We start from the raw sequence: 27,544 nt of genomic DNA, 5'->3' as shown, positions 1-27,544 counted from the left end.
GAAGTGAATTACCACAGGCAATTGGCTCAGTCAGGCCCTTAGAGCTTCAAATTATTCACAAGTCAGACTCTCAAATGAGTTTAACACTGAAACACTGAAGGAGTGAGAATAAAAATGCGCCTCGATGTGACAGGAAAGTGCTTATGGGGAACATTTAAAGTAAACATTCCGAAGAGCTGAAGTGTTATGAATGAGAACACTACAGTACTGTATGTGACTCTTAGTTCATTCAATCACAAAATCAGAATGAAAAATGAAACAATGTTTCAAGTATTTTTTCCAAATTTCAGTTGTTGATTTAATACAATAAAAAAAAAAAAACCTTAAACCATATGAATAGAGCTTTATCGCCATCCCTCACTTTTAAACTTCAAAGCTATTTGTCACATAATTAGATAATATGCCTGTCTACTAATTTTGGATTTGTTATATTAGTTCTTAATATTATTTCTTTTATAATTCCTCAATATTAGTTTTAGTTCTCATTTGACAGGAAAAAGGGGAGTTTAGGACATAAACCTGAGAGAATATTCTACAAACATGGTCGAGGTTTGGATGTTAAAACATGATAGACATACTTTGCTGAATATTGTAATAAATTTTCTACTAACTCTCAAACAAACCAACAAGGTGAAAAGTAAGAGGTAAAGAAAGCTGTTGTGGTAGATTTAACCTTTGTGTGGTTCTTATAGTTTTCCATTCTTGCACATCATTGATGTTTATTCCTATGGGACAACACATAGTTCTGTGTACATCCTATAACAGAGGGCTTTTTTCTTTTCCTTTGAGAAAAAAAAGCTTTTAAATAAAAGATTTTAATGAGGCTAAAACCGTTACCATTTCAAAGACACCTTTGAGATATTTTTTTTTCTTTTTTCTTTTAGCTAATCATGGATTCACCTGTAGTGATGGCCTTGCCTGGATTTGATTTAAATTGCTATTACAGAGATCTTTAAAAAAAAAATATGCAACCAACCTTTCATGGTACAGAAGGAGAAACACATTTATTTAAAATTATAGAAAAGATTTTTGTACACTAAAACCAAAGTGCAGTTGACCTATTCACCATCTGGGCAAACTTGCTTTAATGAAAGTAAATAATATCCAGAAACCTTCAATGCACTGTACAGTATGTGTGTAATTAGCAACAAAAGTCCCAGTAGGTGTGGAAACTTTTATAACTATAAAAGCTTATAAAAGCTTATAAAAGCAACAGAGCAAACCATTTTACATTAACTTCAGGGGCAATATTTGCTTTTCAGAGGTGCAAATTATTATTTTCATTACCATAGATTGATCAAATAGACACATTTCAAAGGTCTCAGACTAGAGGTGGAAGGTAACTTTGCTTCTTTGCTTCTTGCTTAAGTTCCTATTTTACACATCTGTACTCTTTACTTGAATAGTTTTGTTAGAGAATACTGTTTACATTTACTTTACTACATCCTATAGCAACTATCTGTACTTTTTACTTTACTACATTTGTGTACCCAGAGTGGTGTGTCAGATATGAAGCAGGAACATCATCATGTGCTGACTATTATGCATAATTGCATGATTTGCCTTCCCTCTTTGAAAACAGCACGTCCACAGTCAGGAGGCAGAGAGAAAGAGAGAGACTCTTTTACTATGACTACAGTGAGATAATCCAGCTCAGTAATTTTATCATTTTAATATACTTTGAAAATGTAACGGTAAGTAATTTTGTACTTTTGTTTAGGAAAAATATAAATGGTGGAATTCTAACATTTTACTCAAGTACAGGATTTGTATACTTTGCCCACCACAGCCTAGGAGCCTGGCATGGCCCAGACCTGGGACATCTTATCAGGACTACTAAGTTTGAAGTCTGGGGGAAAAAAATCACTGTGATAATCCTGCAATATTTTATAACTTCAGCAATATCCATTCTGCCTTTAAATTTTTGAAGTGTATACAATATTAAAGAGAGTCTGACTTACTTATGCAGCATGCAATTCCTAAAGAGACTCAGAAAATCAAGGTTTAAAAACCTTCAGAATTCACCATCGATCCCCCAGAAACCCCAGAAAGAAAGAAAAAAACAGGGAAGAAAAAAAAGGTTCTGTCATGAGCCAACAGGGATACTTCTGGCAGCATGTTAAGACATAGAGCTCTTTTGTTCCAACATATTGTCAAAAAGGAAAGATACATGGAGTACAAATGAATTATTTTGTGCCCAAGGACGGCCATCATGTTTTTTATTAGTTCCTATTCCACAGACCAGAAAGAGTCATTTATTTCATTCTGGTAGGTATATTGAGACTTAATTAGTGGCAAGAGCACCGTTAGAGCAAAGGCGAAAAGGTCATAATAAAGTTTTGGTGGAGAAGATATGAAACCAGCAAACACGATTTTTTTAGAAGATTGTTTTTACATTATTTCCTGAGTAATATATAGTTTAATGCCTGTAATATCTGCAACACTACTACACAAAGCTAGGTTTGGCTAAATGTGTGTTGCTCTAGAGTAATGTTTTGTGCATAATTTTGAAGTTGAAAACGGGAAAAATATAAGTTGTATAGCATTACTTAATTTTATTATTCATATATGGACATAATCTAATTAATAACCGTCTGCTGATAGACACATATTAAAATATTATATATTTGAGCAATCTTATGTTACATGCAGGGTGCAGCCAGAGTCCTGAAGACACCACAACCATGCTGATATTCAATACAACAGTGCAAATTCAAGTGTGATTCAACTCTTAATAGTTCTCATGCCATTTAATATCAAACAATTATGATTTATTTATTTAACCAGTCATTTAACACTTTTTCAAAAAAAATATCCGTTCAAATTTATTTAAAATTTAAGTCCTGAGTTCAATATGTAATCATTTTTTTTAAAGGAATTTATTGTATATCTTGTTAGCAGTTAAATGATATACTAGATCATCTACTAGACGGCTACAAGAAAAAGTTAGTGCACCACTATTATGAGTAATGTACACAAGTTGCTTAGTATAACATTTTCATCTTATTAATCCATTAGATCCTAACTAGACTAGACATTTCCATAATGGTGTACATTAGCATTGCTCAGGTAGAATTGCTCAGAGATGCATTTTCCAAAAATTATTACTGGGAGAAAAAAGCTTCAAAAATTTTCCTCATTCCTTTAAAATTCATTCCAGTAGACAATAAGATATATTACTCATAAAAGAAAATAATTAAGTTTTAAAATGCATCAATCAAAGGTCACAAAATATAAATCGTTAGCCTTTTTCACAATTTAACTGGATGAACTGCCATTCTAGCCTTTCTGTAATGTACAATGGGACAAGTAATATTACATAATTGATGGGAGGTAATTTCACAGTGAGTAAATGAACTGTAATTCTAAAAGTGTGGCCTGAACTGACCCTTTAATTCGCAGAAATTTTGGAAAGATGAACAAGTGAAGTACAACACTTTTTTTTAAGGTTTTTTTTTCACAATTGTTCACATTTTACATTAAGCAGCATTGCTTTAGTGAACCTAAAATGTAATCTTCAGCATTAATAATGTAAAAATTACTTATAGCTAATATAGATGTCATAAGAACACAGTTAGTTCTATACAAATATATTATATATTTATAACCTTAAATGTAACTCCAAATCAGTAAAACAGATGATATTGTTTAATAAATAAAAATGTAATTGGTGAGAGAGGTTCAAGGTGTGCTGATAACAGAAACAGTGTAGAATACATTCGCTTTATTACAGTACTTCGTCAATGAGTGGTTTTATTCCTTACTTAATTGGTATCACGACAACAAAGTAAATGATACAGAAACTTGACAAAAGTGTAAAATTCTGACTATCACATGTTTTCTCTAAACCAAATGACGCCAGCCGACCGCATCTTTTCGAACTGCTTGCGCATGCACCGTTTGGGGGCGGAGTAACACACTCAGAGGACAGCGCTATCTGAGCTTGGCCAATCAGCTAGTCTGCAAATGTTTAATACTCAATATCATCCACCATAAGTAGCCGGTCCGATTTTTTAAAAATCCTTTCATGTAGCTTAATACAGTAGATATTGGATAAAAAATGTAAAAAAAAAAAGGAAAGAAAATTTCTTTTTATCTGAAAACATTTCTGCAGAGACACCACGACTTTCCCGTAGTCTGTATGGTGTACAGTGCCTTTGTGTTCAGAATATGAAGCTGTTCAGAGTAACTAAGGCTTTTATTCCCGCAGACGTCTTTGTTGTCAGGCTGCTATTGAAACGCCTCCATAATGAGAGACAGAGTCATCATTAGGCACAATGTGCTGTCACACATAACGAGTGAATAAATAATTGATTTCGAGGGCTTCCGTATAGCATTGCCGCCAGCGGATGATAAAGCCAATCAGGCTGAAATTGCCGGCGTTTTGAGTATTTAATAAAAAATAAAAAAAATAGAAAAGCAAAGATGGGAGGAAACTTTCTGTCAACATTTTGGACAGGCTTCCTGACAGTCCAAATGTTTAGACAGCATTCTGTCTTTGTGAGGTGACCTTGTTGATAGGATCGGGGGGGGGGGGGGGGGGGGGGGGGTTAGGGAACAAAAATATTAATAGGAAATTAATTCTAGATCTTTTTCCCCTTTGATGTATAACTTTGATATGTATAATTCAGTACCTTTTTAGCCATGTTTAGAAATATCTAAAGTTAAAGGGTTTCGGGGTTTCTCAGCACTTTAACAGTGAAAGGTTGTGTTTCTTTGTACATATATCTAAAGGCTAGATATAAAGATATACATTTACTTTCCTTAAGTTTGATGCAACTACTGTAAGAAATGCCTAAATTTAATTTAAATTCTAAATTTGTACTGCAATTTTAGTGCTGTGATTGTAAATTCGTTTATGGTTTCACTTGTATTTTATGAGGTTTTGCCAGCAGTGGTACAGCGCAATTGGGGTCATTATTTATTTAAAAAAATTATGATTATTGTAACTGTTTACTGCATTTCATTCTTATATTAACGCAAAAACAAGTGGGGCTGCATGACATCGACATCTGCGAACACAGTAGAACGTCCTGACAATGTTCTAATTTTATGATCATTTAGTTACACTTATTTCAGTTAATAACTCTACTACAAATTTAAAGAACACAAAATATAAGATGACGCAAAACCCTACACGCATAGCTTTTTTTAATTAAAATCTAAAGGCTCACTGTGTTAACGTATACTTTGCTTAAATTTGATCCTAATACGAGTTAATTTAATTAGAATTCTATATTTGTACTATAATTTTAGTACTTTGTATGTTATACTAACAATGTTTCACTTAATTTTATCCGCTACTACGTGCAGCTCTAAAGGAGCTGTGGCTCATTAATCCTTGATAGAATGAACTATGGCCTAAGGCGTCGGTCTGTAGTTATATAGCGCCCCTTAGCAGTAAAAACACAAATGCTGCCGCCGCGAGGCACGGCGGTAAAACCATTATTCCGGTTGACTACCCACTGTATTTTTGTTTTTTTATGAAGCATACAGCATGAAAGTTTACTTTTTACAAGAATTGTTCCAGATAAGTAAAAAAAAAATTTCCTCTTTCATCTACAAAAACAAGTCTCAATTTTTTTGTGTTTTCTGACTCAACCTTTATATTACACCAAGTCTAAATCTGCAGGATTATCATTAAATAGGCAAGTCAAGTAGGCTTTTATTGTCATTTCAACCATATACAGTTCAGTACACAGTAAAATAAATCAAAGTTCCTCCAGGACCAAAGTGCTACGTACAACATAAATTAACAAAACTACTATAGGTAAGAACTGTACAAAAAAGACAACAACAAAAATACAACATAATGTGCAAATATGCAAACAGTTACAAACACGATTACCAGACTCATTGATCTGCTTCAGAGCTTATAGAGGGCTATTAAGTGATTCGAGTACCAGACTGGGAGCTCACACTGGTCTCTTTGGAGTGTGAGGGATGAAGATGAGTTTATGAGAGCCCAGTGAGAACCTATGCATGGTGCTGTGACACACTGCAGTGGGACTCTAATATCTAGGGGTCCCTGCACATACTCTTATTAATCTAATTAATACTAGTGTTTTATTCCTGTGATAAATAAATTGTAAAACATGTAATCAGTTTTATTTAGACTGATTATACAGTATTACAATATCACTATGAACTATAAGCAGATTCTTGTTGGAATCTGTTACAGAACCGTGTGTTTATTTTAAATGTGTTATTGATACAGACAAGAAAGACTCAAACCTATTGAATTCCCTGTCTCAAATTAACAAACGAAACATTAACTATTGTTTGCAGTGTGACATGAAGAAAATGGTGCATACTGTACGTGTTACAAATGAATTCTTAGACGATGAATAGACATAATGCAATACCACTGTGACAATATAGCACCGACCAATACTCAGAGCTGAATTGAAGTAGTGCAAAAAATTGTCCATGAGATGGTAAATGCGGTAAACCTGTTGTAATAGCAGCAATAAAAAAAAAGTTCTTGTGCAAATAGCAGCAGTAAATATTGTGCTCCAAAAACTAAATTGCTTGACGATGTTCATCTGAGAGAGAGAGAGAGAGAGAGAGAGAGAGAGTGTGTGTGTAGGTGTATGTGTGTAGGTGTGTGTGTAGGTGTGTGTGTGTGTGTGTGTGTGTGTGTGTGTGTGTGTGTGTTTATCAGTCTAGTCCCATTGTATTGCTGAGTTGAATGGCTTGTGGGAAAAAGCTGTTACACAGTCTGAATGTGAGGGCCCGAAGGCTTTGGTACCTTTTTCCAAATGGCATGAGTGTGATCAGGCACTGGGGTCTTTGCAGATGCAGTCTGTGGTGTAGAAATCCATTACGGAGGGAAGAGAGACCCGGATGATCTCTTCGGCTGGCCTCACTATTCGCTGTAGGGTCTTGTGGTCAAGGATGGCACAATTTCCAAAGCAGATACTGAGTGATGCAGCTGCTTAGGATGCTCTTGATAGTCCCTGGGCTAAAGTGTGTAATATGTAATACAATATATGGGCTTTAAATATAGATTTAGTTTAACACATGTTCAGTTTGTAAAGTTGTATTTAAACTAGAAAAACTTTAAACAGGCTCAATCATTTAAAGCAAATCGGGAAAACAGCTTCTACATCACCTTTAAACAGAAAATGTTGATGATTAAAATAGGTGAAGAAAGAAATAAAGAAAAATCACACACGCACAGACTCACAGAGATACACACACTCACACACAGCAAATATTAAATGAACAACAACTGATTGAATAAAGAAACAACAAAAATACCAACTAGCTTATAGCTTACTAGCTAACTAAATTAACAAAATGACCAAAAATCAATACATTAGTAAATAAATTACAATGTAATAAGAAATAGAAGTGGCAGAGATGTCAGGGATCGGTAGGGGGCGTGGTGGATCCAAACGCAGAAGAAACAGATCACTTTAGATAGCAAATGGAGTTTGGGTGCTTGTGACTTGGTTGACAACGTTATAGTTTAATGTCTTGACCTTAATTCCGTGTAGAGCTGGGATTTGGAATAAATCCACTGGAAAGCGGAAGCGCGGAGCGCCAGCACGAGCGGGCCGAGGGAGGAGGGGGCGTGTACGACGCTTGGCTCGCAGAAACGCGGAAGCGCAAGCTTTATGCCGGTATGAAGAAGCCTGAGCTTTGCGGGAAGGCAGGAGCAAGCAGAGCCGGCGAGAAGCGGCAGCGTGAGTCCGGTTAGGAGAGGAGATATATCGGGGTCGTGGAGCTGGCGAGGGTCGAGGCCGAAGAAAGGGGAAGAGGTCCGTGATCCAAATTCGTGGTCGATGGCAGTTAAGCAGTCAGTAACGGGAAAACTCCAAATATGTCAGATCCAAAACGAAAGGCGAAGTCGTAGTCAAAAGGGCGAAGCGAGGTCGATACTTGGCGGGCTGAGACGAGAGATAGCGCTGGTAAATTGAGGCTGAGAAGGCACACAATAAAATGGTGATGTGGTGGTGTCAGCGCATGGCTTAAATAGGCATTGGTGATTGCTGATAGGAGACAGGTGTGTGGAGAGCGGAAGGTGAGGTGGTGAGTTGGAAGGAGTGGTTGGGAGAAAGGAACGGGAATGCTTTAGTGATCATGGCGAGACTGTGGCTTGACGTGGCATGATAGTACCCTCCCCCCCAACGAACGCCCCCAGGCGTTCTACCAGGTGCCTCGGGGTGGAGTCTGTGAAAATCAGTGATCAATGAGCGGTCTAGGATGAATCTTGCGGGTACCCAGCTTCTCTCTTCAGGACCGTAACCCTCTTAGTCCACTAAATACTGGAGACCACGCCCACGGCGGCGAGACTTGAGGAGTTTGTGAACAGTGAAGGCTTCACCCCGTCTATGAGTCGGGGGGGTGGAGGGGATTGGGAGGGTGTGGACAGTGGGCAAGAGACCAGGCGACGAATCTGGGAGACGTGGAAAGTGGGATTAATTCGGCGCATGGTGAGAGGTAGCGATAGCCGAACAGAGCATGGATTGATAATGCAACGGTTAATAGTGAAGGGACCAATGAACCTTGGAGAAAGCTTCTTCGAGGTGGTCTTGAGGGGAAGGTCCCGTGTAGATAGCATGACCCTTTGACCGACACGATACCTGGGGCCGATGATCGATGACGGTTAGCATGACGCTGGAAGGTACTCACAGTGTGCAAGAGTTGCTTGCGGGCCTGCTGCCATGTCCTTTTGCAGCGACGGACAAAGTTTAGCGTTGAGGGAACAGCCACCTCCTCTTCTTGGGCAGGAAAGAGGGGTGGTTGATAACCCAGGTAGCAGTGAAAGGGGGACATGCCTGTGGAGGAAGTTGGGAGCGAGTTGTGGGCATACTCGACCCAGGGAATGAATCTGCTCCAAGAGGATGGGTCCTGAGAAGCCATGCACCTTAGGGCCTTCTCGAGTTCCTGGTTCATTCGCTCAGTTTGTCCGTTAGTCTGTGGGTGAAATCCAGATGAGAGGCTGGGGGTGGCGCCGACAAGGTTGCAAAATGCCTTCCAGAACTGGGCCGAGAACTGGGGACCCCTGTCCGAGATGATGTCGACAGGAAGCCTGTGAGGTCGAAAGACATGATTGACCAGGAGCTCAGCAGTTTCCTTGGCAGATGGGAGCTTGGGTAGTGGGATAAAGTGGGCCGATTTAGAGAAACGGTCCACAATGGTCAGGATGCAGGTGTTATTCTGTGACGGTGGTAGGCCGGTGACGAAGTCGAGAGATATGTGAGACCAGGAGCGGTGAGGGATGGGGAGAGGTCTGAGTAGGCCCTCCGGAGGTCGGTAAGTGTTCTTGTTTCTGGAACAGATATCGCAGGCCACAAAGTTCTTTACATCCTCTTTGATTGTGGGCCACCAGAAGCGTTGGTGCAGGAGGAAAAGAGTGCGTGCTGCTCCAGGATGGCAAGCCAATCTGGAACCGTGGGCCCAGTCCAATACCTAAGGGCGCACGGAGGCTGGAACAAAGAGTTTATTTGCGGGAACGATACTTGGGTCTGGTTCTTGTTCCAGTGTCTGCTGAACCAGGTGCTCTACGTCCAGTTGGGTGATTGCAACAAGGCAGTGAGGGGGTAGGATTGTCTCTGGCATGGATGTATCTTGAGGGGTAGAGAACTGTCGGGAGAGAGCATCAGGTTTTACATTCTTGGTCCCAGGACGGTAAGACAACGTGAACTGGAAACGGGAAAAAACAGTGACCAGCGTGCCTGGCGTGAGTTCAGTCTTTTAGCTGTCTTCAGATATTCAAGGTTTCGGTGATCCGTCCATACGAGAAAGGGATGTTCCGCCCCTTCTAACCAATGTCTCCATTCCTCAAGTGCCAGCTTGACTGCCAGAAGCTCACGATCCCCAATGCCATAATTACGTTCAGGGGGGGTAAGTCGGCGAGAGAAGAAAGAGCAGGGGTGGAGTTTATTATCCTTTGGAGACCTCTGTGACAGGATAGCTCCTACTCCAGTTTCCGATGCGTCTACCTCCAGAACAAACTGGAGGGCGGGGTCAGGAAAAATGAGGACGGGCGCTGTGGTGAAGCGGTGCTTGAGTTCCCTGAAAGCCTCCTCAGCCCGTGAGTTCCATCGGAATGGCGTTTTGGAGGAGGTTAGTGCCGTAAGTGGGGCTGCCATCGTGCTATAACTTCGGATGAAGCGACGATAAAAGTTGGCAAACCCCAGCCCCATATAAGCCTCTGTAATCAATACAAGGTCTGAGGGACTTGTCTTTTTTTTCAACAAAGAAAAACCCAGCTCCCGCCGGAGAAGACGACGGACGGATTATGCCTGCTGCTAGTGACTCGTTAATGTAATGATTCATGGCCTCTTTCTCTGGGCGAGAAAGTGAGTAGAGTCGCCCCTTGGGTGGGGAGGTGCCGGGAAGCAGGTCAATAACACAGTCATAGGGTGGTAAGGAGATCGCCCATGACTTACTGAACACCTGTCGCAAATCGTGATATTCAGCGGGAACCTTAGTTAAGTCGGGGATCTCCTCTAGTGATGCTGGCGAGGTCCGGTCCACAGGGGCTGAGCGTAGACATGGGGAGAGGCAGGTGGGGCTCCAATCAAGGATGCTCCTTTTAATCCAATCAATGTGGGGGTTATGTAATCTGAGCCAAGGGAGCCCCAAAACGATGGGTGCATGAGCATGAGATTTTGTACGGTCAGGAGGGAAATAGTCTCCGTGTGGTTGCCTGAAAACTGTAGGGTGATGGGGGCAGTGCGATGGGTAATGGGAGTGAGTCTGCTACCATCAAGGGCCTGAACAGAAAAAGGCTGGCACAGGGGAGTGAGAGTGATTTGAAAGTCGGAGGCAGTAGAGGAGAAAATTAGGTTCTGGTCCGCCCCGGAGTCCACTAAGGCATGAGTGGCATAAGACCGATCTTCATGGGTCACAGTCACTAAGAAAAATGAGCGCTGGTCCGGGGAAGAGCTAGAAGTTGGGCCCCCCTGCATCCCCAGAATTACGGGGGGGCCTGCCCTTTTAGTGGGCAGGATCGCACGACGTGGCCTGTCTGGCCGCAGTAGAAGCAGGCGCCATCGTCTCTGCGGCGCTGACGCTCCCTTGTCGAAATGCGCGTGCGACCTATCTGCATGGGTTCAGGGGGTGTCTCGGGGGGGGCTAGGACAGGTACTGGGGTGTAAGGAGCGAGCGAAGGCTGCCGTTTACTACGCCGAATCCTTTTCCGGGATCCTGCTAGGTCGATGAGCCCCTGCAGATCCGAGGGGAGATCTCGAGCCGCGAGCTCATCTTTGATTGGATCTGAGAGTCCATGAAGGAAGCAATCAAAAAGGGCTCTTTCATCCCAATCACAGGAGGGAGCCAGAGTCCGAAAATCTATGGCGTAGTCTGAGACGGAGCGTGTTCCTTGACGAAGCTGAAGTATCTGGGTTGCTGCCTGATGCCCCGTGAATGAGCGATCGAAAACTCTTCTCATTTCGTCAGTGAAGGTCTTATATGTGAAGCAGCATGGAACTTGGGCATCCCATAATGCCGTCCCCCACTCTCTAGCCTTTCCAGTGAGGAGGGTGATAATATAGGCGACTTTGGAACGCTCTGTGGGAAATGACATAGCCTGCAGCTCTAGCACGAGGGAGCATTGAGATAAAAAAGAGCGACACGTGCCTGGCTTGCCATCATAGGTAGGTGGAGCAGGGAGGCGTGGCTCCTGAGAGGGAGGAAGTATCTGAGTGGGGGGGCGAGGAGTGGGTGCAGGAGGTGGCCGATCTTGAATCTGAGCAGAAAGAGATTGCAAAGTTTCTGCGATGGTTTGAAGAGTATTAGTTATCTGAGAGATTTCCTGCTGGTGAGTGCCTAAGAGGGCTCCTTGGCTCTCCAGTGCCCCCCTCAGGTGAGCGGCTTCTGCTGGATCCATTCCTTGGCCAGTTTATTCTGTCAGGGATCGGTAGGGGGCGTGGTGGATCCAAACGCAGAAGAAACAGATCACTTTAGATAGAAAATGGAGTTTGGGTGCTTGTGACTTGGTTGACAACGTTATAGTTTAATGTCTTGACCTTAATTCCGCGTAGAGCTGGGATTTGGAATAAATCCACTGGAAAGCGGAAGCGCGGAGCGCCGGCACGAGCGGGCCGAGGGAGGAGGGGTCGTGTACGACACTTGGCTCGCAGAAACGCGGAAGCGCGAGCTTTATGCCGGTATGAAGAAGCCTGAGCCTTGCGGGAAGGCAGGAGCGAGCAGAGCCGGCGAGAAGCGAGCAGAGCCGGCGAGAAGCGGCAGCGTGAGTCCGGTTAGGGGAGGAGATAAATCTGGGTCTTGGCGGGCTGAGACGAGAGATAGCGCTGGTAAATTGAGGCTGAGAAGGCACACAATAAACTGGCGATGTGGTGGTGTCTGCGCATGGCTTAAATAGGCATGAGAGGTGATTGCTGATAGGAGACAGGTGTGTGGAGAGCGGAAGGTGAGGTGGCGAGTTGGAAGGAGTGGTTGGGAGAAAGGAACGGGAATGCTTTTGTGATCATGGCGAGACTGTGGCTTGACGTGGCATGACAAGAGAGAGAAAAAAAATATTATCATATAAGTAAAACCAAATAAATAAAATGTTATTTTCAGATTTTCATATTAATATATGATCATGTTTTTTATTTGTGTTTTGCTTTGATATTTGTACAAACAAAATTCACATTAAGTGATATTTTGCTTTAAGCATTATTAGGGTGCACAAACTTTTACACTCAGCTATAAATATTCCAGACTTTTTTCAAATCTGATTAAGCAAAATTACAATACCAAAAGGCAAAACCAAAACATCATTTGCTCTGCAATTCTCTGTGGTTAAAAAAAAAAAATCTGTTTCTGTAGGCCTGAATTACATCACTGGACAGATTATGAACTTGGCTGATTATATCATAATAATGCCCAAGTGGGAACCTGCAGGTACATGGAAAAGTGAACGGATATTAGGTTTTACAGAAAGAAATTTAGCTTTCTGGTGGCAGCACAAAATTCCTCTAGAGGCAAAAGCAAATGTTTACGCTGTAGAGAAAATGCGATTAGTTTGTGAGTTTGAAGTGATCTGAAAGAGGAACAGGAGGTAAGCTTTCGTTTTGGCTTCACTAAGATGAAGCAATCTCAAGAGTAGCGCACAACACATGCAAGTTTTACTGATGGAAAAAACATAATATATTTGTGAGCAAAAACTCAAGAGCAGGGCAAGACACCACAGGTAGAAGTGACAATTTTCATCATGTCAGACGTTTTTGAGGTAAAATTTATATATAATATCTAAACTATAGTAATAAAATGTCTAGCAGCAATATGTTTATTTCATGATAGCTATCAGAAACTTTTAAACTTTGAATAAGGCTTCACCTCCTTCACACTTCACACAGATTAAAATCTACATCATGGTTCTCTATTTTATTTACTTTAGCTCTCTCACTCTCACTCTCTTTCTCTTGTTTTGTTTGCTTATCCTGTACAGCATTATGGAAAGCCTGGAGCCTATCTCAGGGACTTGTTGCAGGAGGTGAGGTACAGTACACATTGGACAGAGTTGCACAAGCATACTCACACACACTACAGTCAATTTATTAACACCAATTAACCCAATTTGCATGTCTTTGGACTGTGAGAGGAAATCGGTGTTATGAAGGAAACCCATCTAGCACGGAGAGAACATGCAAACTCTCATAGACCCTATGCGGTAAGCAAATCCACTAAGTCACCGTGGCACAACTCCATGCAATCAGCCACACATTTCTTTTACTTAATTTTCCTGATCCTTTTTTCATCCACATCCACTTACTGTTTGTCTTGTATTTAGACTTCTTCTGAACATTCTGGCCTTGCCAGATTGTCTCCCTCTGACTATGTCTCTGGTCTCTGGTGATTTTATGGTTGTTTTTCATGTCAGCCAAACTCAATTCCGAAATGAAAAAAACAGTTTTATGTAAAAATGCTGCATCATGTGTAATAAATCGTTGATTTATCTAAAAACACTTTAGATTTGGAATCAACAAAGAGTGTTTACAGTATTATACACATCAGAATAAAATGTTCATTGCTTATGACCATGCTATAGAGGGATTTCTACGTAATGTTGGCAATTGTTAGATTTATTTTTATTTATTTATTATTCTGTAAAGCTAAAATGACCACTGTTAAAGGAGCGCATATATAAATAATATTGGATTTAATTGAATTGAATTCATGATAGATGACTCAAGTTAATAAAAAATGTAAACATAAAAAATTTATCTTTTTTCATGAATGACAAACATTTTATTTTATCTTGTTATCCAAAGAATAGATTTTCATTTGTTTGTTTTATAAAATTAAATAAAAAATTAAATTAAATAAAAATTAAATTAAAATAATTAGCGTATGATTAGCATATATATATCAGATAATATATATATAAAAATCTAGCAAGTAGTTATACATTAGCAATCCTCTGATGAAGACTGATTGTAATATTATTATTATTATTATTATTATTATTTAATAAGAATGCAATACATTTACTGCATTTACCAAACAGAACCTTGAAACTGACAAAAGTCATTGACTGGCAATTTCTTTCTTTCGTGTCACCCTTAGGATAGTTATAGGATAGGATAGGATACTTTTAGTTTAAAGCCACTAAGCCAAAACATGTGATCTGATTCAGCCAATGATCCTGGCGTGCACTGAACGTTTAACTTTACTTTCATGTTTTGTTAGCTTTTAAGTTTTTTTTCTTTCTTTTTTTTTTACTTAGAATTAGCAATACGATAATTGATAATTTTGACTATACAGTGGTGTGAAAAACTATTTGCCCCCTTCCTGATTTCTTATTCTTTTGCATGTTTGTCACACAAAATGTTTCTGATCATCAAACACATTTAACTATTAGTCAAAGATAACACAAGTAAACACAAATGCAGTTTTTAAAGGATGTTTTTTATTATTTAGGGAGAAAAAAAAATCCAAACCTACATGGCCCTGTGTGAAAAAGTAATTGCCCCCTGAACCTAATAACTGGTTGGACCACCCTCAGCAGCAATAACTGCAATCAAGCGTTTGCGATAACTTGCAACGAGTCTTTTACAGCGCTCTGGAGGAATTTTGGCCCATTCATCTTTGCAGAATTGTTGTAATTCAGCTTTATTTGAGGGTTTTCTAGCATGAACCGTCTTTTTAAGGTCATGCCACAACATCTCAATAGAATTCAGGTCAGGGCTTTGACTAGGCCACTCCAAGGTCTATATTTTGTTTTTCTTCAGCCATCTAGAGGTGGATTTGCTGGTGTGTTTTGGGTCATTGTCCTGCTGCAGCACCCAAGATCGCTTCAGCTTGAGTTGACGAACAGATGGCCGGACATTCTCCTTCAGGATTTTTTGGTAGACAGTAGAATTCATGGTTCCATCTATCACAGCAAGCCTTCCAGGTCCTGAAGCAGCAAAACAACCCCAGACCATCACACTACCACCACCATATTTTACTGTTGGTATGATGTTCTTTTTCTGAAATGCTGTGTTACTTTTACGCCAGATGTAACGGGACACGCACCTTCCAAAAAGTTCAACTTTTGTCTCGTCGGTCCACAAGGTATTTTCTCAAAAGTCTTGGCAATCATTGAGATGTTTTTTAGCAAAATTGAGACGAGCCTTAATGTTCTTTTTGCTTAAAAGTGGTTTATGCCTTGGAAATCTGCCATGCAGGCCGTTTTTGCCCAGTCTCTTTCTTATGGTGGAGTCGTGAACACTGACCTTAATTGAGGCAAGTGAGGCCTGCAGTTCTTTAGATGTTGTCCTGGGGTCTTTTGTGGCCTCTCGAAAGAGTTGTCTCTGCGCTCTTGGGGTAATTTTGGTCGGCCGGCCACTCCTAGGAAGGTTCACCACTGTTCCATGTTTTTGCCATTTGTGGATAATGGCTCTCACTGTGGTTTGCTGGAGTCCCAAAGCTTTAGAAATGGCTTTATAACCTTTACCAGACTGATAGATCTCAATTACTTTTGTTCTCATTTGTTCCTGAACTCCTTTGGATCTTGGCATGATGTTTAGCTTTTGAGGTGCTTTTGGTCTACTTCTCTGTGTCAGGTAGCTCCTATTTAAGTGATTTCTTAATTGAAACAGGTGTGGCAGTAATCAGGCCTGGGGGTGACTACAGAAATTTAACTCAGGCGTGATACACCACAGTTAAGTTATTTTTTAACAAGGGGGGCAGTTTTTTTTCTTCCTTAATAACATAAACCTTCATTTAAAAACTGCATTTTGTGTTCAATTATGTTATCTTTGACTAATAGTTAACGGTTTTTGATTAGCAGAAACATTTAAGTGTGACAAACATGCAAAAGAATAAGAAATCAGGAAGGGGGCAAATAGTTTTTCACACCACTGTATAATGTACAGTACAGTAAAAGATATTTAATTGTCAGTCCATGGTGGTTCCCACTCTATTGTAAATTTAATGTGTTTGGTAGTTCAGGCACAAATTTCAGCTCTTTACTGTTACTTCTATGCTATGCTCATTCACATAACTTTATCCCCATAATCATGTGAAATGTTGTGCACTGATAAAAATATCCAGCCTGATCTACTTGTAAAAATTAAGGTAACTTTTTGCATCAGATTATTATGTAGTTGAAGCAAGACTATTCTTTGTATTTACTACTTACGTTTCTTTATGTAAAAAATATTTTTTGCTAGTTAAGTCTATTTAATTTCGCAAGTAAACCCTACTTAATTGAATAATTTCTCTAGTCATTTTTTTGTGTCCATGCTCTACTTAACTTTAGGAGTTTCAAATATGTATTTTTAATTGAAATGTAACTATTTTTTTAAGTTTCCATATTACTTGGAATGGGGCCTACTTTGTTTTATCAAATGTCCTAGTCTCCTTTTAAAGTTACATATACTCACATTATCTAGTTAGCAACTAGGCATTTCTTATATATTATAGTTAAAATACCAGTTGTGTAATTTTGTACTTTGAAATGCAACTTCATCCAGCAAAAAAATCTTGAAGTAAGAACACTTTTTATTATGTGCATACACTCCTGAACATCCACAGTTCCTTCAAAGTGCACTTGGTCCTGAATCCACAGGTCATCTTATGCTTGTTAAAACTTTTTGCACACGAGGTGAACAGAATGCTCCAAAGAGTTGTTTCTTACCGCAATGAGGCTTGGGTACACTTTTAATTTGATACAGGGTTTCCCATGATTTTTCCATGTGGATGCAGTTTTATTTAAACGGAGTAAAATGAACAAGATTATTGCTGGTTGTGTGTGTGCACTAAAAAATCTTGTCATGGATTACTTGAAAAAAAAATTGTTAAGGAAAAAATGCACATTGTCTTGTGTTCTTAACAAATGCAGATTAAGTTCTAACTTAGATATATTTATGTAAACGTACAAACTTGATTATTTATTGTTGATTACACAGATTTAATAATGCTATATTTACAACATCTCAGTTATTTTTTTCAGTGTGTGTACAGAGGTGTTTTGTGTTAATATAGACGTGCATGTACCTGCTCTGCGACAGGTCTAAGGTTAAACACAAGGTAGGATATTTAGCACAATTGATATATAGTAGATGGAAGCTTTACAAGCCACACAAAACCATCTCTGTACACATAACAGAAAAATTCCCAGTATTAAATCAACGCTCCGAGTGTTAAATTAACACCCTACAGTGTTGATACAGATCCAGTTGGATTTGTATCAACTGTATGAAGTGTTAAAGTAAACCTGGTGGGTTTTCTGCCTATGTGTCTTAAAGCTGTTACAGTCGAATATAAACTGTGCCAAAAAATATGTGTACACCAGACCTGTGTGAAATACATGCTAGCTGAACATCCCATTAAACATTAATACGTCATTCTGGAGCTGGGACAGCCTAGAAATCTTCCGAGAAAGCTTTCCTCTAGATTTTGGAGCCAGGAATATCAGGAATAATAAGTGATATAAGGAGGGTAGGGTTGAGTTCAGTCAGTGCTTGGTACAGGAGACTCAAGTTCTTCCAGTTTAACACAGTCTGAACACCCTGTCTTTACAGAGATTGCTTTGTGTACAGTAGCATTGTCCTGCTGGGACAGGTTAGTTCCAGTGAAGAGAAATTGCAATGCTGCAGTGTACAAAGATTTGTGCTAAGAGTTTTGAAAGGAAACATGTATCAGAGTAACTTTTGAATACATGATGCATTTTATTTAGGAAATTAAAATTTGCATGTATTTCATCAATCACAGAACTACTTATTAACTTAAGACAAACCAGTCATGGTAGGTAGTGACCCATTCATATCCTTCAGTAAACATTTTATCCTGATCAGGGTCATGGTGGATCTCCAAAACAACACAACCTAGATGATATTACAGGTTTAAAGATTCATCTCTAGGATGTTTGGGGGTATTTATAGCATGTGTATCTTCCTTTCATTCATTTATCCTGTTTACAGGGTCAAGGAGGGCCTGGAGCCTATACCAAGAGAATTGGGACACGAGGGGGAATACACCCTGGACAGTGTGCCAATCCATCTCAGGGCACATTGATGGATGGATGGATGGATGGATGGATATTATATATCCATATTTACACTAAATATCTTTAGTACATTGAATCTAAAATAGTTTAACCATTCATCACAGGCAACAATTTTAATTACTTTTTACAAGGTTTCCATCAGGTTGAAACAAAGATTATATTAATATCACAGAACTAGCAAATCTGCAAAATGTCTGTAATCAGTGTGCATAGTCTACTAGTGGTTGTCAAGTATTTTGACAATTTCATTGAAAAAAAAAAAACAATGACAGAACCTTTTTTCTTCCTATGATCTCTAAAAAAAATCTTTTTTTTTTCAAATTCAGCATCCTAGTGAAAGTAATCAGTTAATGTAGTGAGCATAATAGTATTTATATTAAAGTATTAATATAATATAGTGAAACAAATTTTTAGATGTGATAGTAATAATAGTAGTTCTTAATAGTACTTTATTATGTTTGTGCTTCAACATAGATGGGAGTTATAATGGCATGCAACATGCTCATTTAGTAGGTTTTCATTAAAGTTATTTGTGCTGCATAAGGATATTTTTACTTTTACACAGGTAATAAAAAATAAAAACAGCTATGATGTGATGCAACATCACACAATAAAAGCTTTGTAGTTTTTTTTAGCATTAAAAGTAAACTAACACAATCTATAGCCTGTGTATGCATGTGCATGTGTGTGTACACATGTGTGACCCTGCTGGGCCAGCATTAACATAGAGCAATGTTCAGTCTGAATAAAAGAAAACAGAAATTGTCCTTTGAGTTGTCCATCAAAGCAGAAAGGCTGTTATTTATTGACCATTTTAACTAAATATTTCAGTGGCTGAATTGTACAGTAGCCACCTGACATTTTGCTGTATTGATTAGCCTTCGGGTTCAGGTCAATAATCAATCGCTGTGGCTACAGTTCAAACAGAGCGATATGTGAGAAAGTTAAATGAAAAGGTGCCAATGTGTTGCTTGTTTTTTTCTTGACAGAAATTACTGGTTATTGACTGACGGAGCTACAGGGTGAAAGTTTGCTTAAGGTTTGCCTGAAATGTAACTTGACTGTGAAATCAAAATCTAGACAATCAGAGAAAAATCGATTCCAAAGGCAGTAGACAGAGCTCAAAACCAAAAAATCTTTACCACCATCATGACTTTTTTTTTTTTTTTTAAACATTTCTAAAAAAACATTTTCTTTTTAACATTTTATTGTTTCATTAATATCAGTCTTGTCGGTTGTAAATTATGATAATAATTAAAAAATAACTACATAACAATACAACAAAATCTAACCTGTCTGGCCATTCCAGAAGGGTAAAAATTATTGGTCTGCAACAAGTAAAGAAAACAACTAAGGAGATTTGAAATGACTGGAACTGTGTTGAAAATAATCTAACACATTATTAAAGTGCTGAACCATCAACCTTGTGAAAAATGTATTTATAAATAGAGATCACTTGAACACTTTGTAAAAGTGCACTGTGGAAAAAAAAGGACAATAGAAACCATGACTATCTTTAAATAGTGAAAGTAAGAGAATTTCCATACACATACACGTACAGTGTGAGGAGCATTCACAGGATTAGGACTAAACAGCTGTGACCATAAGAAAACCACTTGTTAGTAAGAATTATTAGAAAAAAAAGCTTTAGTTTGCTAGGGAGCATAAAGATTGGACTTTGGAGCAATAGAAAGGTCATGTGGTCTTAGAAATTTGATTAACCCTATTCCAGAGTGATATGCGCGTCATACAACTCCTGTGGGCTCCGAGCCACCTTGGAGTGGCTCATTCAAAGATGAAGCAAAGCCTTCTTTAAAAAGTTTCCACCTAAGAGCTACAGGTAAGAGTCTCATCAACGTACTGTGCTTGAAGTCTTTTGTAAATGTTAATTGGTATTATGGCTTTATTCACCAGAAATATCATCACAAGTCTCGGTTTGGCTTGAACACCATTGGATAGAGAACATTGTATATTCTAAGGCTGCAATAATTATTATTAAATAGACTAATCTATTGTGCTTTTTTAAAAATTAGTTGATAAGTCTAAAAAGTATTTTCACAATTAATCCCTCAATAATTTTCTGGTTGTTCACAAATCTTTTTGTTAACATGCCAGTAAATAATAATACCCCCTAATAATAATAATAATAATAATATAGTCCTGTGGCCATGTTAAGTGTCCATAATTATTTCTCTTTTTTTTACTTTTTTTATTTAAAAAATGACATATGCGCACAGCTTTGTCTGTTCCCGAGGTTCAAAAAGCCACAAAATAAAATCTGTAACATTTTTATGTAAAATCTATTAGCAGTATTTCTCTTTTCATTTCTTTTCTCTTTTCATTCATTTAGTTTTTATTATAAGTGTCCAACTTATGAGTTCCTATATTATTATATCCTATATTAATATATTATTTAGACTTAATCAGATTCCTGTTTAAACATTCTGAATAAAAAATGTATGCCCAGCATGATCATTGTCTATACTTGTTTCTAATGAGCTATACAACTATTTTTTGAATATTGTTTGGAAACCGTGAACTATATAATCACCCCATTACAAGTCACATTTTGTAGTCACTTCCTCCATGTTTTAATAGCTGACATTCTAGCAATATTAGTATTGATTTCTAAAGCACATCACTATTTATCAACCTCCAAGGTCACCGCCGTCCTTGTTGTCCAGCATCCACTGTACTTCTTTGTCTACTGCAAGTACAGTAAAAACAGCACATGCAGTTAGTAAAGGATAGTGTTTATCCTGTTTAGTGTGGTTAGTGATTATCCAGGCAATGTCAGAAATGTGTGTTAATATATCCATGTGTGTTAATTCCACGTGTTAGTGGAGACATTTCTGGTTGTATACAATAGCGAAGAAAGATGGGAAACCCAGACATGGCCAACCAAGGTTGGTTACACATAACAAAATCTTTCTTTTTCTGCTACGGCCCCTACTCTACTATTACTCATGCAGCATCATAAAAATGATCAAGAAGATTTATTTGTTTAAGGCATTGGTCAGAATTATGTGCCTGCCTAAATGGGGCCCTTGGTTGCTACAAAAAAGGTACCTTTGAAGCTCTATTTATCATGTTTCTAGTTTAAGACTTCTACAGAAGGAACCTACTCTCTGATGATTAAGGCAATGCACTCCAAGTAGAAAACCTACACTAACAGGAAAGGGTTCTGTATACTTAGCAACATTAATGAAGGCTTTAAGCTCCGCCTACTTTGCAACCACATTGTTTTATATGTTATTATAACATTTTAATAGACGTTATTTTCTTCCTTTCTTGAATAGATCGCAAAACATTCTTGAAAATCAATCTGTCAGAAGTTATCTCTTCCTTAGAGGTAAAACGCCTTGGCAATTTTCCCAGATCCATAACAGTTATGTGAAACCAATCCATTGCACATACACCAAATCAGAGCTGGCTTGATTGCATCCTGGAGTTCATGTGCAGGGGTGAAAGTCCACATCACTGCCCCTGCATGCTTCACACACTTTCCTGATGGAAACAGGATCCAGAGTGACGGCTAGAGAGCGCTAGATTATAAACCCCTACAGAACACAAGTGCCAGGCAACAGATGTGGGCAACACCCCCAGATTACACTGCTGATTGGCATCGATTTGTACCAAGGTTATGCTGCTTCTATTTTTAGCCTGAGCCAACCCCTAACTCCACATTCTCCCTATACCATATCTGATTGGCCACACAAACATTGCTGGGGTATATCTTTCCTTCCATGCTTGAAGATTCATATCTGAAACAGAAATGAAATAGTTACTGAACTGTAGATGCAGGACCTGTCGAAGTAGGACAAGGTGAACCTAAGGTTGTCTTTGAAAGCTGGAGAAAAAAATAATTGTACAGAGTGAGGAAGAGAGAGAAAGCACACTCATATCGACCTTTATTCCTTTTCCTCTTTTTATTACACTGAGGAAGGCATTAACTGTTTATCAGGCAGGTTGCACCAATGTAATGTAAAACATCTTCAGAACGTTCAAGAAGGTCCTTATGTACAGGTATGTGTAAGTTCTAAAAAATTAACCCATGTTAATGTTAGAAAAAGAACATACAGTACAGGAAATGTTCTGGAAAAGTGATCTTTTACAATGTTGTTAGAACATTGCGAATACACAATAATATAAATAATATTAAATTCAAGTCAAACCAGGGGTCCGTTCTTCGTACGTCGCTAACTCAGTTAGCTGGATTTGATTGTTGTGGATTTGTCCTGATCTTGGATTGTTTCATTTTTCGATGCACTTCTCGCATTTGTTGTCATAGCAACATATCTGTAAGCTTGAACCCGCTCGGGAGCAGGTTTATTTCATGTAAACAGGATTTAGCCTGCGCTCCTGGCGGGTTATAATTGGTTGAAATGGCGAGGTCACATCTGATTGGTTAAAGAGCACGACTGACTCACGTGAAAAAAGAAAAGTATATGCCCCCTGCCGTGGACTCCCATTCAGCACATAACACGTGTTACAAAAAAAAGTTGAGCTGCTCTTTTTCCATTTCGTCAACCAATCAAAGGGCTTGTGATCAGTGTTTCTACTGTCCATGCATATCGCCTTTTAAACCAACGCATGAACGCGCAATAATCCTAGACAACTCAATCCAGCTATACTAATCATCAACAACAGGTAAGCTCGAAGAACCGATCGTAATTAGCACGATGATCTCATCTTAGATGTGTCAATTCATCTCGGATGTGTCAAGCGACGTACGAAGAACGGACCCCAGGACTTTTTGATGCAATTTCTGGTGAATATTGGCATAAAACCAATTGATGTTTACAGAAGATTTTAAGCACAGTACACTGATGAGATTCTGCTGCAGTAAAACATCTGAATGGTGTAAATGTTTTAAAGAACGAGGTACATCCCTGAATGACAACTATTCAGTAAGTGAAATATTTAATTCTTGAAGATTAATGGATAACTTGTAGCCAACTTCCAGAAGACACGCATCTGTCTGTGGGAACTGTAAAAACAATTATTCACCAAAACCACTTGCACATTACAAGAACTCTGGGAGTTACTGCCACATCCTCCGTCCTGAGTTCTTACCTCATCCCAAACCATATCCGCAATTTGGCAATCAATGGAGTGTTTAGGAGGCCAGCATTTCCAATCATGGCTTGGGCATACTGAGAGAACTTTCTACCTTCATGGTATCCAAGCACTAGTAAAAAGCTGAAATAAGTGCATTAGTATATCAGAATTATATAGCGAAATATAGAGGATTATATAGCGGAATAAACAATTACTCTCATAACCGGGTTCTGTTATTCTTATTGGTGACATTTTCTGTAAGTAACAGCTAATTAAAATTTTATGGAAGGAGTCTCCAGTTTCAAATTCTTTAAGAAAATCATCAGAAAATTCTGACATTTCTTGTGTCTACGTGTTTATATGCTCAAAAGCAAGTAATTATATTTTCACTACAAATATATTAACGGCTAAAAACTAATTAATGTGCCGCCATAATTTTATTGAAATTCATGATCATTGCCAGATTACTATGGTACTAGAGAAAGAACATGTTTCAAATTGTGCTATTTATATCAAAAAGCGTTTCTTATTACTTCTGATTGACAAACATGCACAAACATATTTCTCTTCGATTCTGAAATACACTGTGTGTACGGTGCATATAAATTTCATAACAGCAGGGGTTTTCCCAGGCTGCAAGGATACAAGTAGGAAGCTAAGCACTGATTCAATCTGTATAGACACTTTCCTCCACATTTCCAAGGCTTAACTAAAGCCCCCGAAATAGAGATTCTCAATTAACGCTGAATAGATTCTGAGATCTGCAGCAATCTGTCAGGTTGAGGCTCGGCTCATGTGCATCCCTCAGGCCAAAGAGTACAGAATAATGAACAGGCATGCTGCCGACACTCTGAATTTCTGAATTGATATTTTCCTCAATTGAACCTGATTGAATGATTATATTGAGAGAATAAAATGGTCCCACTGAGTCTTAGGAACAGTTTTGCATGCTCAGGGTTGTTCATGAATGTCAGTGCTACCATCTAGTGGTGAGAGAACATTTGCTTTGTACCATGGAATGCCAAGGGTGGGGTTTATTTTTGGACAAGGATTAAAGATGGGTTTAAATTAAAAAGGGATTTGCAGTCTACGTCCATGCTTGTCCAAAATCTGACCTTGGGTGCCTTTAAGGTAACATACTGGGTAGCAGCTGCTCATGATCATAGATTTGGATCGTACAGGACATTAATAATAATAAAGCTATTAATAAAATAAAACTAAGATGCCATCAAAAGGCTTATTCTAGTTGATTAAGAGTAACTCGGTTAAACAGTAGGTAACATAGTCATCTAGCATACTGTAAACATACTGTCTAGTAGGATGTTTTAACAGTAAATTTCAGATAAATCTCCAGTTACATAAAAAAATTAATTAATTAAATCACTGTTTCTTCCCTGAGAACTGGGCAACATGTTTCCTGTCCCAATAAATTGGAGCTTAGTTTGCGTTTTTGAACATTTGATCAAATACCAGTGCTATAGAAGCTTTTAAGAAATTTTCTAATCATCCAGAAACGCAAGCAAATTAATGCAACTTTGATAGACTTTGATGTCTAACCTCAGCTTTCTAATTTTTTTTAGCATTTTTCACTCAAAAAAGTCTACAGCTGTGAATAAAGACATTATTAAAAATTAAAAAAGTCAGATGCTGAGCTTGACGCAAGTAATCCAGATGCAGGAGATTGACAGTTGAGATACGAGAAAGAGTGTATTTTTCTGGAGGAGCGTGTGGCAGAGAGTGTGAATGCAGATGGCCGGGTTATGTATTAAATTTTATTTGTATAGCGCTTTTAAAAATTGACATTGTCGCAAAGCAGCTTTACACAATCAAAAGAATTATTTAAGTTTGTATGGAAAAAGAATGTGTATGAATCAAAATGATAAGATAGTCCCTGGTGAGCAAGCCAAGGACGACGGCGACAGTGGCAAGAAAAAACTCCCTGAGATGGTAATAGGAAGAAACCTTGAGAGGAACCAGACTCAACAGGGAACCCATCCTCATTTGGGTGAAAATCGATAGCAGGGATTGATGTGCATAATACTATGTGAGACTGGAAGTTCAGTATAACAGGATATGTGTTAAATTAAATGTCCAGTTTGTTCCTGGAGGCTCAGGTAGACTGTAGGAAATTCTAGTCCTGAACTATTGAGCGACTAAAGACACAGGTCCTCAGAAAACAGCTGTCTTCGTGGAAAAGTGGAACCATCCCCAGTCACCACACGCATTCCACGCAGACCACACGGGGCATCCATGCGACAAGATCTCCAACCAGAAGCAGGACTCCAGGACGAGTTAGAGAGGTCCAGAGGGCAGAGAAGGTCTGGATCACTGGCAGCTCAGGAGCAACATGTATAGCTTGACAGAAAGATAGGGAGAGAGCAAAAGAGATGGAGAGAAGGCAGTTAGGTAAGACCATTTAATGCTTTATACGTCAATAGTAATATTTTAAAATCGATGCGAAATTTCACAGAAAGCCAATGCAATGTGGATAAGATAGGGGAGTGAGGACTCTCGCTACTAAAGCATGTTTATGCACCTTGTTGAACAACCAGACAGTAAGATGTTACAATAATCCAACCCAGTGGTGATAAAAGCATGAACTAGTTTTTCTGCATCATTTGGTGACAATATATTTCTTATCTTGGCAATATTTCTGAGGTGAAAGAATGCTATACTGGTAATATTATCTAAATGAGCTTCAAATGATAGGCTGAAATCTATAATCACACCGAGGTCTTTTACTGTTGCACTTGATGGACAGAATGGCCATTTAAAATCACAGAATGATTTTAAATGATTATTGATAAAGCTCTGTGTGGTATTTAATGTGAACGTACGTTTAAAGCGGTAGCGCGGTGCTGTGCGTACATTTTTTACTATGACACACTTTAATCGAGACAAGATAGTTATCTGATATGACTTCAGACAGTGGAATTGTAATTATGTTTCTTATACTTAATCCGAAGGATAATATTAAATCCAAAGTATGACCTGCTTTATGAAAGGGTCCTACTACACACTGATTTACTCCTACTGAGTCCAGTATGAACATAAATGCTATTCTCAGAGGGTCTTCTGGATTCTTAAAATGAATATTGAAGTCTCCAGCAATTAACACTTTGTCTACAGAAACGACAAGGTTTGAAAGGAAATCTGCAAATTCACTGAGAAACTCGGCCCTGTGGGAATGTAAATGATAATTAGTGGAATCGACTGAGCTGACTTTATGTTACTACAGAGAGCTTCAAATGCATTAAATTTAAATCTGTGTTTTTGTACGATAGACAGTTTATCGTTATAAATAACTGCGATGCCTCCTCCTCTACCAGTTAGCCGAGGCTGGTTTATGTAGCTGTATCCAGGAGGACTAGCTTCATTTACTCGTTCTGTTTAATCCAAGTTTCAGGTAAACATAATATATCTAACTCCTGGTCTGTGATAGTTTCATTAACAATAACTGTTTTAGATGCAAAAGATCTAATATTTAACAGTCCTAGCTAAAGATCAGAGGTGCTGGCTGTGTATTCAGTGTGTTTTCAATTTAAAACTTAGTAAATTGACTCCTTTGAGTGTTTTTAAGTAAAAAATGAGACGTTTTAAGTTGGACTCCCTCATACGTCAATGTTTTTGATTGAGATTTCATTGTAAGTGCAAAATTTGTTTTAAATTGTATATAATGTGATGTAATTTAGCTGCCCATCTTGGCCAGGTCTCCCTTTGCAAAAGAGATTTTTAATCTCAATCGGCGTCTCCTGGTTAAATAAAGGATAAAAAAAAATACTTCATCGGACAATGCCTTTGCTAGTTTGAACACCTCTGTGAAGTTACCCTTACTAACCTCTGACTGACAAAAGCGTATATCATTAGCTCCAGCAGGTACCACTATCTTTGAGAACCTATGTCCTAGAGCCCTAAGATTACCTGCTATGTCCGGTGCTCTGGCTCCCGGAGTACACCTAACCACTGCCGCTGGTGCCCCTAAAAGCCTAGCTAATTTCACGTGCCTCAGTATAGAGTCTCCTATAA

The sequence above is a fragment of the Clarias gariepinus genome, chromosome 23 (assembly GCF_024256425.1).
Source record: "Clarias gariepinus isolate MV-2021 ecotype Netherlands chromosome 23, CGAR_prim_01v2, whole genome shotgun sequence".
In the NCBI taxonomy this organism is placed as follows: domain Eukaryota; kingdom Metazoa; phylum Chordata; class Actinopteri; order Siluriformes; family Clariidae; genus Clarias; species Clarias gariepinus.
This window is presented reverse-complemented; position numbering follows the sequence as displayed.